Raw genomic sequence first — 16,559 nt, 5'->3', positions numbered from 1 at the left:
TCAGACACTTGTTCAACAGGTGGTAACACCTCTCGTGCAGTCCTGTGTTCTCGTAAACGCTGATCAACCTGAATAGCTAATGACATAGAATCGTCAAGACCAGAGGGAACAGGAAATCCCACCATAGTATCTTTTACGGCTTCTGACAAACCCTTCTGAAAGAGAGCTGCCAAGGCATTATCATTCCAGGTAGTAAGGACCGCCCACTTTCGGAATTTTTGACAGTACAACTCTGCAGAATCTTGACCCTGGCTCAATGCCAACAGGGTCTTTTCAGCCTGATCAATAGCATTAGGTTCGTCATACAACAACCCCAAGGCTTGAAAAAATGTGTTCACATTAGTCAGAATAGGATCATCTGGTTTCAAAGAAAATGCCCAATCCTGGGGATCGCCACGCAGCAAAGAGATGACAATTTTTACCTGCTGCGTGGAGCTCCCTGACGAGTTAGGCTTCAAGGCAAAAAATAATTTACAATTATTTTTGAAATTCAAAAATTTAGACTGATCCCCAAAAAACACATCAGGAGTAGGGATCTTTGGTTCAGCAGCATGTGAATGAGCAAGGTAGGCGGAAATTCCCCGCACTTCCACAGCGAGCTGCTCCACACGATCAGACAATTGCTTTATCTCCATTGAGAGAAAAAAAAATTCCCCCTACTGCCTCAGGGATATAAAGGAAAAAATATACACACCTTTTTTTTTTTTTTTCCAATTCTTTCCTGCTATTCAGTACCCTAGGATCTGCGGTATGGCTGGTGATTCTGTTATGAATGAGTCACCGTAGGAGGCAAAAACAGAAATGCCAGCTAAGTCCAGAAAACCAGAGAAGTTGGCAGCTATCGGATTGCAGACCTCTGAACCTATCAACAACAACTAGCAGTAGCCGTGGGGGGTTCCTACGGTGCCCTAGACCCCTCGATCACAGCCGGAGAACTACATAGCCTAAAGACAGAAAGGGAAATCTAAACTGCCCCAGAGCAGACCCCAAAGCAATAGGCAGCCCCCAACATATAATGACGGTGAAGCAAGAAGAAAAAACACTAACACAGATAGAAAGATAGACTGAGCAAATGATGGGGCCCAAGCTAACTAGATAGGACAGGATAGAAAAGCTGCTGTCCGCAATCCGCTAAAAACCCTATCAAAACAAGAGCCAACAGACTGACAGGGAAAAAGGCCCTGAAGACGCTAGGCTTCAAAAAGACTATGTCAGTACTCAGGAATTTTCTGAAGACAGAGCAATAAGACACCAAGGAATTCAGCTCACCCCAGAAGGGAATGGCAGAATCCAGAAAAGCAAGGCAAAATAAAACCAAAACACAAATGCAAAAAGCAAGGCAGAAAACTTAGCTTTTGAGGAGCAGGAATCAGACTGGTCTCCTAGAATCCCTCAGAGAAATCACCAGCGAGGCAGAAGGGCGTCGGCTGCCTTATATCCAGTCAGCAATTCCCATCACCCAGTCATCCTCTACCAGCTCAGGTGATTGGTAATCAGCCTCACTACCTTCCTTCACCAGAAGAGGGAGTTCATCAGACCTCAATGGTGAAGGGGAAAATGAACACATAACAGCCCAAACTAACTAGACAGGAAAGGAAAGGCAAGTCACTGTCTGCAACCTGCAAAAAACCCTACAAAAATAATGTCCAACACTTCTGATAGCAAAATTAACCCTGAAGTCACTAGACTTCTCCCACTATATCAGCACTCTGAAACTCTGAAATATTCTGAGATAGAGCAAAAAGAGACCGAACTAGTAAGGGACAAAAAGCCCATTGGCAAAACTGATAAATAAGAGTGGAAATTCAGCTCAGCCCCCAGCCGGGGCTGGCAGACCACACAAAAAACTGAATAGACCAACAAAATCAAGTGTGAATATTATCAGAAAAACTTAGCTTTAGATGATTGGAACAGAGCTGAAAACCAAGAGCTGACAAGCCAGAAGGAATCACCAGCAACTGAATAGGGTGTCGGCTGTCTTAAATCCAATCTGAGAATCCTGAGATCCAATCGTCATCCTCATTCTCATGTTGCAGATCTCCACCAATCAAACCAGCCGCACCACCTCCCGTCACCACCAGAGGGAGTCCAGAAGGGGAACTCACAACTGGTGAGAATGAACTCACAACAGCGTGCACAAGCATTTTAGAAGATTGAGGGTTGAGGAAAGGACGGATTCTGGAAATATTTTTGAGCTGGAGGTGACAGGAGGTAGAAAGAGCTTGGATATGTGGTTTGAAGGACATGACAGAGTCAAGGGTTACTCCAAGGCAGGGGACTTTTGGTACTGGGGAAAGCATGATGTCATTAATTGTGATAGATAGGTCAGGTAAGGAAGATCTGTGGGATGGAGGAAAGATGATGAGTTCAGATTTGTCCACATTGAGGTTGAGGTAGCGAGAGGAGAAAAAGGAGGAAATGGCTGATAGACACTCCGGGATTCTGGACAGCAGAGAGGTGACGTCTGGGCCAGAGAGGAAGATCTGAGTGTCGTCAGCATAAAGGTGGTACTGGAATCCATGGGACTTTATGAGTTGACCCAGGCCAAGGGTATAAATTGAGAAGAGTAGGGGTCCTAGAACAGAGCCTTGGGGGACTCCAACAGTGAGAGGGTGGGATGAGGAGGTAGTGTAGGAGTGGGAGACGCTGAATGTGCGGTTTGAAAGGTATGAGGAGATCTAGTATAGGGCGAGGTCTTTGATGCCAAAGGAGGAGAGGATCTGTAGTAGGAGGCAGTGGTCAACTTTGTCGAATGCAGAGGACAGGTCTAGAAGCAGGAGTATAGAGTATTGTCAGTTTGCTTTGGCTGTAAGTAGGTCGTTAGTAATTTTGGTCAGGGCTGTCTCAGTGGAGTGATGGGGATGGAAACTAGATTGTAGATTGTTAAAGAGCAAGTTATATGAGAGGTGGGAGGAAAGTTCAGTGTGGATGTGCAGCTCCAGGAGTTTTGGAGTGAATGGGAGCAGTGATATTGGGCGATAGCTGGACATAGCGGTTGGGTCGAGGGTTGGCTTTTTAAGGATAGGCGTGATTGTGGTATGTTTAAAAGCAGAAGGGAAGGTACCTGACATTAATGATAGGTTGAAGAGGTGGGTTAGGCATGGGTTAAGTGTGGTGGTGAAGTTGGGGAGGAGGTGGGATGGGATGAGGTCAAGTGCACAGGTTGTGAGGTGCGATTTGGAAAAGAGGCGATTAAGCACCCTTTCAGTGATGTTGGAGAGGGAGGTTATGGGGTTTGGGCATTGGTCTGGTATACAAAGGGGTTGTGGTGGTTGAATAATGAAGACTTGACTTGTTTGGTCGATCTTTCTTTTGAATTGTGTGGCAAAGTCCTCAGCAGAGATGAGGGAGCAGTGGTGGGCGGAGGAGGAAGTTGAAAGTTTTGAATAACTGTTTGGGATTGTAGGATAGGGAAGATACGAGGGTTGTGAAGTAGGCAAATTTGAAAGCGAGTGTTGCCTGTTTGAATGCAGTGAAGTCATCTTGCGAATTTGTTTTCTTCCAACACCGCTCTGCAGCCCTGGACACTTGCCGGAGCTTTTTAGTGGTGTTATTGTGCCAGGGTTGTCTGTTGGTACGTCGCATTCTGCCATGAACGAGAGGGGCGACCGTGTCAACAGCTGATGTGATAATGGCATTGTAGAAAGCAGTGGCACTGTCTGTGTCTTGGAGTGAGGATATGGATGCCAGTGGTAGAATAGAGTCAGAGAGCGTGTGGGTGTCTAGGTGTGTAAGGTTTCTGTGGGGGGTGCGCATATTGCTGGACATGGGTGCCAGGAGAGGAGGACAGGGATGAGAAAGTGAGTTGATGGTGGTCAGATAGAGGGAGAGGGGAGATGGTGAAGTTAGAAAGAGAGCAGAGGCTGGTGAAGACCAGGTCTAATGTATGTTCATCTGTGTGGGTGGGTGAGGAGGACCACTGAGTAAGTCCAAAGGATGAAGTAAGGGACAGGAGTTTGGAGGCTGCTGACTGAAGGGTATCAGTGGGGATGTTGAAGTCACCCATGATGATAGCGGGGATGTCAGTTCAAAGAAAGCAAAGAAGCTAGGTAGAGAATTGGTCAATGAAAGCAGTGGTCGGGCCTGGAGGTCGGTATATGATGGCCACTTAGAGGTTGGAGGGAGAGTAGATGTGGACAGAGTGAACTTCAAAAGAGGTGAGTATTAGGGAGGGAAGAGGTGGGATTGTGCTGAAGGTGCAGTTGGAAGAAAGGAGAAGACCCACTCCTCCACCGTGTCTGTTGCCAGGGCGAGGAGTGTGGGTGTAGTGAAGGCCGCCGTAACACAGCGCAGCAGGGGAGGCGGTGTCAGAGGGTGTCAGCCAGGTTTCTGTGAGGCCGAGAAAAGCAAGATTGCGAGAGAGAAAGAGGTAATAAATCACATGAAGCGTATTGCATTCCAAATTGCTCCAGAGAGAGGGAGCAGGGGGTTGGGTGTCAATGGCACGGGTTTTAAGTTGGAAAGATTGTGGTAGTTTTTATTAGATAGGGAGCGGTAGGAAGGGGTAGTAATGGGGGTTATGAGCTGTGGTGGTCCAGGATTGGGAGATATGTCGCCAGCAGTGATGAGAAGCAGAGAAAGGGAGAGCAGATGGGAGAGTGGGCAGCTTGTTTTAGGTTTCATTAGGACAGATTTGAGGTTGAGGAGCAGTTCAGCAGAGGAGGTCAGGTGGGGAGGAAAGAAGAAAGGGGAGATGATTATTTTGTTAGAAGGTGCTGAGGTTTGGGGATAGCGAAGGTGAGTGAGGATTAATGGAGCAAACACTGTGAGGGTATATGTAAACATGGTGAAGGAGTAGGAGGGTTAATCGAAAAGATAGATACAATTAATAAGTGCTTACTTAGCAGACATACCCAAGAGAGACAGATGCATAGTGTGGGGTCCTGACTCCTGTCATGACTAACTGCCGTTGTAATAACTGCATCTTCACCATACTTTTGCTGCAGGGAGACACGTGCCTGACGCACACACGTGCCCCCCTTAGGAGGCATTTAAATATATAGGACTGAGTAGAGGATCAGGTAAGAGGGATTGTGGGAACTGATTTGGGATAAATTACCAATTGCCTAGCACACCAGGGGAGGTTACACAATCAAAGGCACAGGGCCTGACTACATCCATATGCTAGTAACACCTTGCACCTGATAACATCTCTGCTGGCCCCAACATGGGTACACAGCAGTAAGTATTGAGTTCAATGCAACAAATGAATTTAGCAAACATTCAGTAGGCACTGTTATATACCATTAAAGGAAATATTGCACTAGATGACAGCAAGCAGGGATTGTAGCAGTAGCAGAGATTGTACCATTTGTACCACTTCTTCATCTTACACAAGAACATTAGAAAATTCCAACTTTCCTGATTCTAACAATACGAAAAGATCCAATTTACCGATACACCATAAGCTTTCAGATTGTGGCATGAGTCACATGTCTATGCAAAGCTATCTTAATGTAGACGAGCATCTTGGACTTGGCCAAGCCTGTGTGGTTGGGAACACAATAAAAAGTGAAGAAATAAAAGCATTTAGTAGTATACAATCTGGAGATTTAAATGGAGCCATATGGGACTCTGGTTATGACAGTGATTACCGTCATGAATCCTCCTGTGAGAGAAGAATGGGGTATGAAAATGTTTCAGCTATTCCAGGAGTGTGTCTTAGGTCCCGGAGCATGTTGGTTTCGTTCAGTAGCTCCGAGTCACAAAGCAGTGATAATTTAACACCTGATATATGAGGATGTGTTAATAGCAAGGCATCGTCTCCATCTATCATTGAGCAAAATATGGCCTTCATGAAGGAAGACAGTAGTTCATTAGCAGTGTGAAATTGTCAGCATGTGCTCAGGGTCGGCAGTAAGCCATTAGAATTCCGGCACCTCCCGAGAAGAGATTGTGTGAATTCAGGGCAAGCATCTAGCCTTTAGAATTCTGGGACCTTCGGAAAGGAGTTTGTTTGAGTGCATTCACTGTAGTGTGTTTACTGCTCGCCTCCTTGCCCCGTGTGAGGAGTGCATCTCCCTCTGAGGTTAACAGGGGATTGAATCTAGCGCCATACCTATTGACTTGGCATCAAGCTGCATCGTTCTGACTTTATCTCCGTGTGCACCCCTCTTAGAAGTCATCAGAGTTGGGTAATTACCTTTCTGTCCACACGGGGTGACGTTTAACCCCATTTTTAGAGATCGTTCGCCGCACAGTTCCACCATTACTCACTAGCAGCAGGTTAACATCTCTGCACGGTGGACCCCGGGTTGAAATCACACTTTATTATTTTTTTTTATTTAGTGTAATCCGCCAACCCTAACACGGTCTTCTTGTGCTACTTGAAATAAGATGCCAACCCATGACATGAGTACCATGAACTTTGAGTGCTGACTAGAATTGTTGTTCACTATATAAATTAGGATGTTTCTTATTTTTCAACTTCAATTTTTTCATCTAATATTGAAACACAAAGAAGTCAAATTTCATGATGTTTAGTGTACGTTAACCCAGAGTTCTACTGAAACATGTTAGTACTTGCATACTTAGGAGCACGTGCTCTGACGCGTCCCCGGCCATACCTCTTAATTATACTGTAAGTGTTTTTGATAGAGGACAGATTGTTTTCAGTGAAACATTATGCTAATGGATTTCGCATTGGGGGATGTAAGTTATCAAATAGCGGGATCAAAACTACCATCAAAGCTTCAACTTCTAACAGTTTTATTTCATAATATTCATGAAGTTAAGTAAATTTTCAGTGAAGGCGCAATTCTCGCTATTCGCGAGTATATTATATTTTGGGGAAAGGCAAGAATACTTACAAAATATTTACTTAATTGTGTAAAAAAGCTAGTGAATTTGCATCACGTTTGGAGGGACTGCAAAAATATGCAAAGAAAATGCATGACGTATTCGAGCGTTGTAGAGAAGAGTTTTCAGTCAATTTGGATCATCTATTTGACATTGCACACGTCGATGCACTTCAGACTTTGAAAATAGAAGAAGACAAGATCTCTTTGCAGCTACAGAGGGAGCCAGGCTGGCCCAGTAACTTACAGTAGATGGAGTAGATAGAAGACTTGCTGAAAAAGAGGAGTGTATGAGACAAAGGGCTACAGAAGAGGAAAATCAGTAAATAAAATATCTCTCTAGAGCATCAACATCTTTGGCAGCATATGAAATTACAAACTTACCCCAAGATTTATCTTCATGATTCAGTTCAGCTGATAATATTCCGAATTATAAGAATAAAGCTGATCCCTGTCAGTTTAGAGGGATCAGCTTTCATCTCATTTGCACAAGAAAAGACTAGAAGCAATGGAACGAAACTGAAAAGGAGGAGATACAGATTAGATATTAGAAAAAACATTTTGACAGTGAAAAGTGATCGAGTGATACAGGCTGCCACATAGGTGATGAGTTCTCCTTCAATGGAAGTCTTCAAACAGAGGCTGGACAGACATCTGTACAGTTGTGGCCAAAAGTATTGACACCCCTGCAATTCTGTCAGATAATACTCAGTTTCTTCCTGAAAATGATTGCAAACACAAATTCTTTGGTATTATTATCTTCATTTAATTTGTCTGAAATGAAAAAACACAAAATAGAATGAAGCAAAAAGCAAAACATTGATCATTTCACACAAAACTCCAAAAATGGGCCAGACAAAAGTATTGGCACCCTCAGCCTAATACTTAGTTGCACAACCTTTAGCCAAAATAACTGCGATCAACCGCTTCCGGTAACCATCAATGAGTTTCTTACAATGCTCTGCTGGAATTTTAGACCATTCTTCTTTGGCAAACTGCTCCAGGTCCCTGATATTTGAAGGGTGCCTTCTCCAAACTGCCATTTTTAGATCTCTCCACAGGTGTTCTATGGGATTCAGGTCTGGACTCATTGCTGGCCACCTTAGAAGTCTCCAGTGCTTTCTCTCAAACCATTTTCTAGTGCTTTTTCAAGTGTGTTTTGGGTCATTGTCCTGCTGGAAGATCCATGACCTCTGAGGGAGACCCAGCTTTCTCACACTGGGCCCTACATTATGCTGCAAAATTTGTTGGTAGTCTTCAGACTTCATAATGCCATGCACACGGTCAAGCAGTTCAGTGCCAGAGGCAGCAAAGCAACCCCAAAACATCAGGGAACCTCCGCCATGTTTGACTGTAGGGACCGTGTTCTTTTCTTTGAATGCCTCTTTTTTTCTCCTGTAAACTCTATGTTGATGCCTTTGCCCAAAAAGCTCTACTTTTGTCTCATCTGACCAGAGAACATTGTTCCAAAACGTTTTAGGCTTTTCAGGTAAGTTTTGGCAAACTTCAGCCTGGCTTTTTTATGTCTCGGGGTAAGAAGTGGGGTCTTCCTGGGTCTCCTACCATATAGTCCCTTTTCATTCAGATGCCGACAGATAGTACGGGTTGACACTGTTGTACCCTCGGACTGCAGGGCAGCTTGAACTTGTTTGGATGTTAGTCGAGGTTCTTTATCCAACATCCGCACAATCTTGCATTGAAATCTCTTGTCAATTTTTCTTTTCCGTCCACATCTAGGGAGGTTAGCCACAGTGCCATGGGCTTTAAACTTCTTGATGACACTGCGCACGGTAGACACAGGAACATTCAGGTCTTTGGAGATGAACTTGTAGCCTTGAGATTGCTCATGCTTCCTCACAATTTGGTTTCTCAAGTCCTCAGACAGTTCTTTGGTCTTCTTTCTTTTCTCCATGCTCAATGTGGTACACACAAGGACACAGGACAGAGGTTGAGTCAACTTTAATCCATGTCACCTGGCTGCAAGTGTGATTTAGTTTTTGCCAACACCTGTTAGGTGCCACAGGAAAGTTACAGGTGCTGTTAATTACACAAATTAGAGAAGCATCACATGATTTTTCGAACAGTGCCAATACTTTTGTCCACCCTCTTTTTTATGTTTGGTGTGGAATTATATCCACTTTGGCTTTAGGACAATTCTTTTTGTGTTTTTTCATTTAAGACAAATTAAATGAAGATAATACCAAAGAATTTGTGTTTGCAATCATTTTCAGGAAGAAACTGAGTATTATCTGACAGAATTGCAGGGGTGTCAACACTTTTGGCCACAACTGTATGAGATGACTTAGTTACTCCTGCATTGAGCTGGTGGTTGGACCAGATGAACCAAGTGGTCCCTCCCAACTCTACCATTCTATGAATGTTCAGAAGTTCAGTTGTCAACGCTGAACAAAAACTCACAATCTAAGACTCTTGCGAAACAAGGTAATAACAATTTTGCTACTCTGAAATTAGTAGCAGTTTTAGGTAGGTGATGGATATAGTTAAGTATAAGAAACTCTGTCATAATGCTGAAGATTTTCCGGTAAACAAATTATCCATCCAACGAATTCAGACAGAAAAATGAAATGAAACGTGCAGAAGTCATAAAAATTGATTTTCAAAATGAAGTACCAAAAGTAGTTACTGTTCACTCGGATGATAAATTGTTACCAGCTTTGGATGTCTGAAATTTCAAGGCTCGTCTTCCAATAGTAATTTCATTTGGAAATAAAAAACTACTTATTGGTGTGCCAGAATTGGACGATTCTAACTGCAAAGTGCATGGACAAGCTGTTTGGAATGTTATCACCAATTGGAACCTCGAAGATAATGTGCAGAGCCTCTGTTGTGATACTACAGCCTCGAATACATAAATATTGGACCAGTTCATAGATAAGGAGTCTGGATGTTTTATTGTCCTCTGATTTATTTATTATGTATGTCTGTAATGAATAACATTCCACAGGAAGGACAGCACACATTAGGAGACCCCAATCAGAGGACAATAAAACATCCAGACTCCTTATCTATGAACTGGTCCAATATTTATGTTTCTCCCTCTCCCACAATGATAGTTCTGCTTCACGTCACTTGTCTTATCTATTGCATTTTTTTCTGTGCTGTGTTGTATATAAATATGTGATTCTTCAGATTTTGTATTAGTCTAGCCTGATGAAGAGACCTGAGTAGTCTCGAAAGCTTGCAATGTGTTACCATCTTTTCAGTTAGCCATTAAAAGGTATCAACCACTGAGGACTCGCAATTGAGAAAGTTGGAAAAACTTTGATGCCAATAATATACAGTACAAATGTTCTGTACAGCTATATAATTGCTATCTAGAAAGTCATTTTTGTGTGTATTAATCCTTCATATATTTCATACTGTAAGGTAACAGCACCACCTGCTGGCTGTTTAATGCATAGATTCTAGTTTAATTTGCAATGTATTGTGGGATTGTTCCTGTTACATCATAGTCTTGTTTATGACACTGTGAGGGGAACAGCAGCTATTATTCCTCCATATGTCTTATGAGAAACTACACCATTCGCGTTCTTCATGCTTCTTAAACAGCCTGCTCTAAGCATAGTTGGAAACCACTATCTAGGTGTTATAATCCTGTGTTTATAACATTTGTTGTATTAAATAGGTAATCATCAGCTATATATTACCTCATGGTACCTATGTATTACCTCATGGAACCTATGTATTACCCCATGGAATTTATGTATTACCTCATGTTACTGTGTATTACCTCATGTTACTGTGTATTACCTCATGGTACCTATGTATTACCTCATGTTACTGTGTATTGCAGACTATCTGTATTTTTATGCTCTGTGCAGCTATATATTCTGAAATGCTCCTGTTATTGCATCCTATAGTTTCACCCTTTCCTGTCACATCTGCAATCAATAAAAGAAGGTTACAATTTTACAGCCTCTTTTTCTTAAAGAAGACGGGTTTAGCTACATGTCTCATTGCACACCCTGCTAACGTGTATGAGGACAGTATAGTGAAACAACTATGCTTAGAACAAGCTCAGAAGATCTGACGTTACAGAGCCTGCCATTATCGAAGCATACGGTTATTGCATACGGATATTGCAGCAACCTCCTAATGGTTGGATCGAATAATCGGACCATACGAGCCCGCCATTATCCACACAGAGCTGACAAAGGGATATTACAGCGGTCGCCTAACTGTTGAATCATGTCTCAAGGACGAGCATCCTCTTTCAAGGCGAGATCACAAGTTGGTTCCTCCAAGACATCATCCGTCAGCAATGCGGCCGCTATTGCCCACGCAAAAGCTGAAGCAGCAAAAGCAAGAAGCACCTTTGCTGAGCAAGAGATAGAATTGAAACTACAACAAACATCCCTGGATGCAGAAAAGCACGCCAACAAGAATGCCTGGATGCGGAAAAAGCATCACTGGATGCAGAAAAAGCACGCCAACAAGCATGCCTGGATGCAGAAAAAGCACGCCAACAAGCATGCCTGGATGAAGAGAAAGTGCACCTTGAAGCAACATTACAGAAACTTGCTCTTGAAAAAGAAACAGCAGCTGCCATAGCAGAAGCAGAAGCCTTAGAAGCTTCCATATATTCTGACGATGAACATAGCAGACGCAGCAGTGTGCTAGGCCTACAGCAAGTTACTCACGATCCATTGCAGCGTACTGCAGAGTACGTCCATCAGCATTCCAAATCAAATGACGATCCAGACCCACAGGCGAAGACAGAGCATTTTGTCAACAAGTCAAGCCAACCAGATAATTCGGACCCCCAGAAAGCCAACTATCAGTCTCCCTACCAAAAGCAAGGAAATACACATTGGGATGATACTGACTACAATAATCTTTCTCCAGAACAGAAGATCCGGAATCTGTCCCAGCTTAAGGAGAAAGGTACTACAGCAGTTGGACCAAACCAGAGACATCTAACAGGTATGATCACACAGCACACATGTACTCTGCAACACTCCATCAGCTGGCATCAGTGCCAATCAAGCCACGATGGACTTTGCCAAGTTCCTTGCTCGACGTGAGTTGGTCACTAAGGGACTTGTAAAGTTCAGCGAACGCGCTGAAAACTACAGGGCTTGGCGAGCCTCCTTCAAAAATACCATAAGAGACATAGGTCTATCATGTAGTGAAGTGGATCTCTTGGTAAAATGGCTAGGAAGTGAGTCTGCCAAACACGTGAAGAGAATCAGAGACATTAATGTAAATTATCCAGATGTCGGCCTCAAAAGAATTTGGAATAGACTTGATGAATGCTATGGCTCAGTAGAGGTTATAGAAAGTGCCTTGCTTAAAAGAATAGACTTTCCTAGAATAGCAAACAAGGATTATTCAAAGCTCAGAGAATTAACTGACTTGTTAATGGAGTTGTGTGTAGCAAAACCAGAAGGAGATCTTGTGGGGTTGACATATCTCGACACTGCTAGAGGTGTGGACCCCATAGTTCAAAAACTCCCATATAACCTGCAAGACAAATGGGTTACATATGGTTCTAGGTATAAACAGACTTACAATGTACCATTTCCTCCATTCAATGTGTTTGTAGATTTTGTCTCAGAACAAGCAAAAATTAGAAATGATCCCAGCTTTGATTTCATGCTGTCATGTGCCAATAACTCTGTTAGTAAACCTCGTAGAACAACTGTAGAGGTCCACAAAGCTAACATTTCTTCCACAGGTTCAGTTCGCAAAGAGTTCAGCTCCGGTCAAGGAGAAGACAAATTCAAGGACCCAAGCAGGCAGTGTCCCTTACACAAGAAGCCACATTCCTTACTTAAGTGCAGAGGTTTCAGAGAGAAGTCATTGGAAGAAAGGAAGGCCTTCCTTAAGGAGAACCGCATCTGCTACAAATGCTGCTCTTCAACATCCCACTTTGCCAGGGACTGTGAGGTTAATGCAAGGTGTACCGAATGTGACAGCACTGAACATAACTCAGTTCTACACCCTGGACCACCATCGGAAGTTTTGCCCCAAGAGCATAGCGGGGAGCTGAAGGACTCAAATACTGACGCTCCAGCCATTACTTCTAATTGTACAGAAGTTTGTGGAAATCTCATAGGAGGCAAGTCCTGCTCTAAAATTTCCCTAGTGAGAGTTTACCCAGCAGACGAAAAGGACAAGGCCATTAAAGTATACGCGATTTTAGATGATCAGAGTAACAGGTCATTAGCCAAGTCTGCCTTCTTTGATAGCTTTAACGTCAGAGGACCCAGTGCCCCCTACTTTTTTAAAACTTGTTCCGGTATAGTAGAGACAGCTGGTAGAAGAGCAAACAGGCTACGTAGTCGAGTCTATAGATGGCCAAATGTGTCTGCCCTTACCAACCATATTGGAATGTAACCAGATTCCTGACAACAGGTCTGAGATACCTACGCCTGAAGTGGCATCGTATCATCCTCATCTGAAGCGTATAGAACGCCTAATTCCTAACCTTGACCCAGAGGCTCAAATAGTCTTGCTCCTTGGGAGAGATATTCTACGAGTCCACAAGGCTAGGCATCATATCTATGGCTCTCACAACGCTCCATATGCCCAGAGACTCGACCTTGGGTGGGTCATTATAGGAGAGGACTGTTTAGGAGAAGCACAAAAACCGACAGTGGTTAACAACATGCTTACCAGTACGCTTGATCTCTCTCTCCTTCAACCATGTGAAAATCACTACTTCATAAAGGAGTTGCTACACAGCACTTCAGCACCAAGTATCTTAGCGAGTCGTGCCAATGATGATTGCATTCAGAATTGCGACAAAGATCACCTTGGGTGTACGGTCTTCCACAAGACCAAAGAAGATAATCATATAGCAATGTCATTTGAAGATAGACTGTTCCTAGAGATGATGGAGCAAGGAATAGTGAAAATCAAAACGAAGAGCTGGATTGCACCTCTACCCTTCAAGCCTCAAAGACAATGCATGCCTAACAACAGAGAACAAGTTAACAAACGATTTGTCTCCCTCAGGCACAGCTTCCATAATAAACCAGAGATGAAAGACCATTTCTTAACCTTCATGGAGAAGATATGTAAGAATGGTCATGCAGAGTTAACACCTGCACTTCAAGACTTTGAGGACCACTGGCACCATGGTAAACACGTTGTCACAATCCCGGTTGGATCTGACAGATTAAATGCACAAAGTAACCTTTTTTTTCCCCTTGGCTGTGTGCCAAAGGTGGTTTTGCCCCCGGTGGCCATTAGGGTCATTGCACTGTGGTGATTTCAGTTGTAGTTTTCACCCCAGTGGCCATTAGGGTCATTGCACTTTGGTTACCTTAGTCTGTGCACGTAATCATGTAACAGGTGTGATAGCTCTATAAGAGAGTATCAGGTGTGTTAATCATTGTTGGTGGTAAAGTATTCATTTGCAAGCAAGCCTTGGTGAAGGATGGAGCTAAAGGTGAGTCATGGGCAGCTCAGTGAGATTCCTGGAGTGTCAGCTATGGTGTCTGCAAGGAGTGCTGGCATGGCATGGTGGAGTCGCAGCTATGGTGTCAGCAAGGAGTTCGTGCATGAATTGGTGGAGTGGCGGCTATGGTGTAGAGCTGCACTCAAAATGCTGGACGTTGTTGCTGAGAAGCATGCTGGACTTTTTGGCAGAAAAGCTGGACTCATTTACGGGACTCTGTTTCTAGACAGCTGCATGCAGGTGTGGACTCTGTTTGCTCCAAGGCTACACTATGATGCTGAGAAGGTCCGTTTCTGGACAGCGCACTCAGATGTCAGACATGGTGGAGGAAAAGATGCACGCAGGTGGTGGTCTCTGTTGCTGGGAGCATAAGCAACAGAGCAAAGCTAAGTGATGTTCCCCTGTTTTGTCACTTTTCCTTTTGTGTGTTTAGTGCAGTGGTGGGATTAGTTTCCACACCGACCAATTCCCTAGTGAGGGTTTAGGTGCAGGGCACATCAGGGTTTTGAGGTTCATGATCGGCGCCCGGTGTTGAACCGGCCTAGGGAATGTTAGGAGTGTAGAGACACTGACTCAGGGGAGTGCAGGGGGTCTCCACTTCCCCGTTTCCCTATTGCAGGGCCACCATTGTTATTGTTACCCAGGTTTTCCCAATTCCCTTTGTCTTTTTGTATTAGTTACTGGCCTGCGGGCCGCGTCACATAGGACAATTACACGTGCCGCGTCCTGTTGTATCAGTTACCGGCCTGCTGGCTGTGTCACTCAGGACGGGGCACGTGACACACGTCCACACAGCTCTACAGCTAGAGCAGTTGAAGAATATAATTATCCGAGCTGTACAACCGGAAAACTATGCCAAAGAAATCAACTGTTTAACCAATCAATGACCAATACCAAAAGATAGTGTTCTGAGGAAACTCAGAGCAGCAAGAGAACTGCAACTCTCTTCCAACTTGGATATGAATTATGTAGAAAAATACCTAAGTGTACAAGGGTGTACTTGGACATTCAACCCACCACATTCTTCACATATGGGAGGTGTATGGGAGAGAATGATAGGTGTCGCAAGGAGAATCCTCAATTTAATCTTCTTACAGGAAGGATCTGCAAGACTGACACACGAAAGCTTGACAACATTCATGGCCGAAGTGTCAGCCATCATAAACGCCAGACCGTTGACTCCAATTTCCAGTGATCCTGATGACCCAACTGTTCTCACCCCAGCCCTGCTGCTTACGCAGAAGACTGACCCTAATTGCTCTCCACCTGGAGAATTTAATGTTAAAGACTTGATGGAGACAAGTACAGAGTCTCTCCAATGCCTTTTGGGACAAGTGGAAAAAACAGTACCTGCCTACTCTGCCACAGAGGAGAAAGTTTATTTTCACTAAAGGGTTGAAACAAAAGCGCAATAGGGTCTTATCCGGGTAAAATGTACAAATACTGAAAGTATTAAACTCACCTTCTCAAAGAGAAAATAAAGCCTGTATAGTAAGTCAGCCTGCTGCACGTCCAACGGTCCACAGCGGAACCGTACCACAGTTCAATAAGGAATAAATTCTTGGACTTTGAGTGCGCTGCCAGACAGATTCAATAACCACACAAGGTTAAAAAAGTTAACCCTTTAATCCCAATAGGGATTAAAGGGTTAACTTTTTTAACCTTGTGTGGTTATTGAATCTGTCTGGCAGCGCACTCAAAGTCCAAGAATTTATTCCTTATTGAACAGAGGAGAAAGTGGCAAACCAACAAGCCTAACCTTCAGTCTGGCGATATAGTACTAATTAGAGTTGAGCAAAACGGGTCAAAATATTTCAAAAGTCGACGACTTTTGGCAAAGTCGGGTTTCATGAAACGAAACCCGGACCCTAGGATGAGGTCGGCCACGAGGTCGGCGACTTAAGCGCCAAAGTCGAGTTTCAAAAGTTTGTTTTGCGCTCTTTTTCAGCCAATCAGGATCCACGGACACTGTGGGCAACGTGATGACATAGGCAGGGGTCACCACCATCTTTCAGAAGGGCATGCAAGTGATTGGCTTGCTTTGGTGGGAGTCACAGGGGGTATAAAAGGGCGTGCACGCCGACCGCCATGTTACTCATGCTGATCTCAGAATAGGGAGAGCTGCTGCTGATGATGATTTTGTAGGGAGAGCGTTAGGCAGGGAAGAAGACACTAAAAACTGCTTCTGCTGCTAGCAATTTTGCCTGTACAACACACCAGTCACTGTGTGTGCAGTGCAGGTGGAGGCTATATTTTGCTGGATCAGCGGTGTTGGTTGTTAGGCTGCCTTCTAAGGCTTCCTGACGGCTGCATTGCTGTTTACCCACTGCTCTGCA

At 43.9% G+C, this 16,559-nt stretch overlaps 1 pseudogene; it reads left to right on the top strand.

Annotated features, from left to right (window-relative positions):
- Positions 1-5,828, top strand: part of LOC141055929 (fibroblast growth factor receptor substrate 2-like) — a 42,659-nt pseudogene extending 36,831 nt beyond the window's left edge.
- Positions 5,829-16,559: the final 10,731 nt, after the last annotated feature.

This window comes from Dendrobates tinctorius, unplaced genomic scaffold (assembly GCF_039654945.1).
Source record: "Dendrobates tinctorius isolate UK_male_01 unplaced genomic scaffold, ASM3965494v1 ptg000192l, whole genome shotgun sequence".
Lineage (NCBI taxonomy): Eukaryota > Metazoa > Chordata > Amphibia > Anura > Dendrobatidae > Dendrobates > Dendrobates tinctorius.
This window is presented reverse-complemented; position numbering and strand designations above follow the sequence as displayed.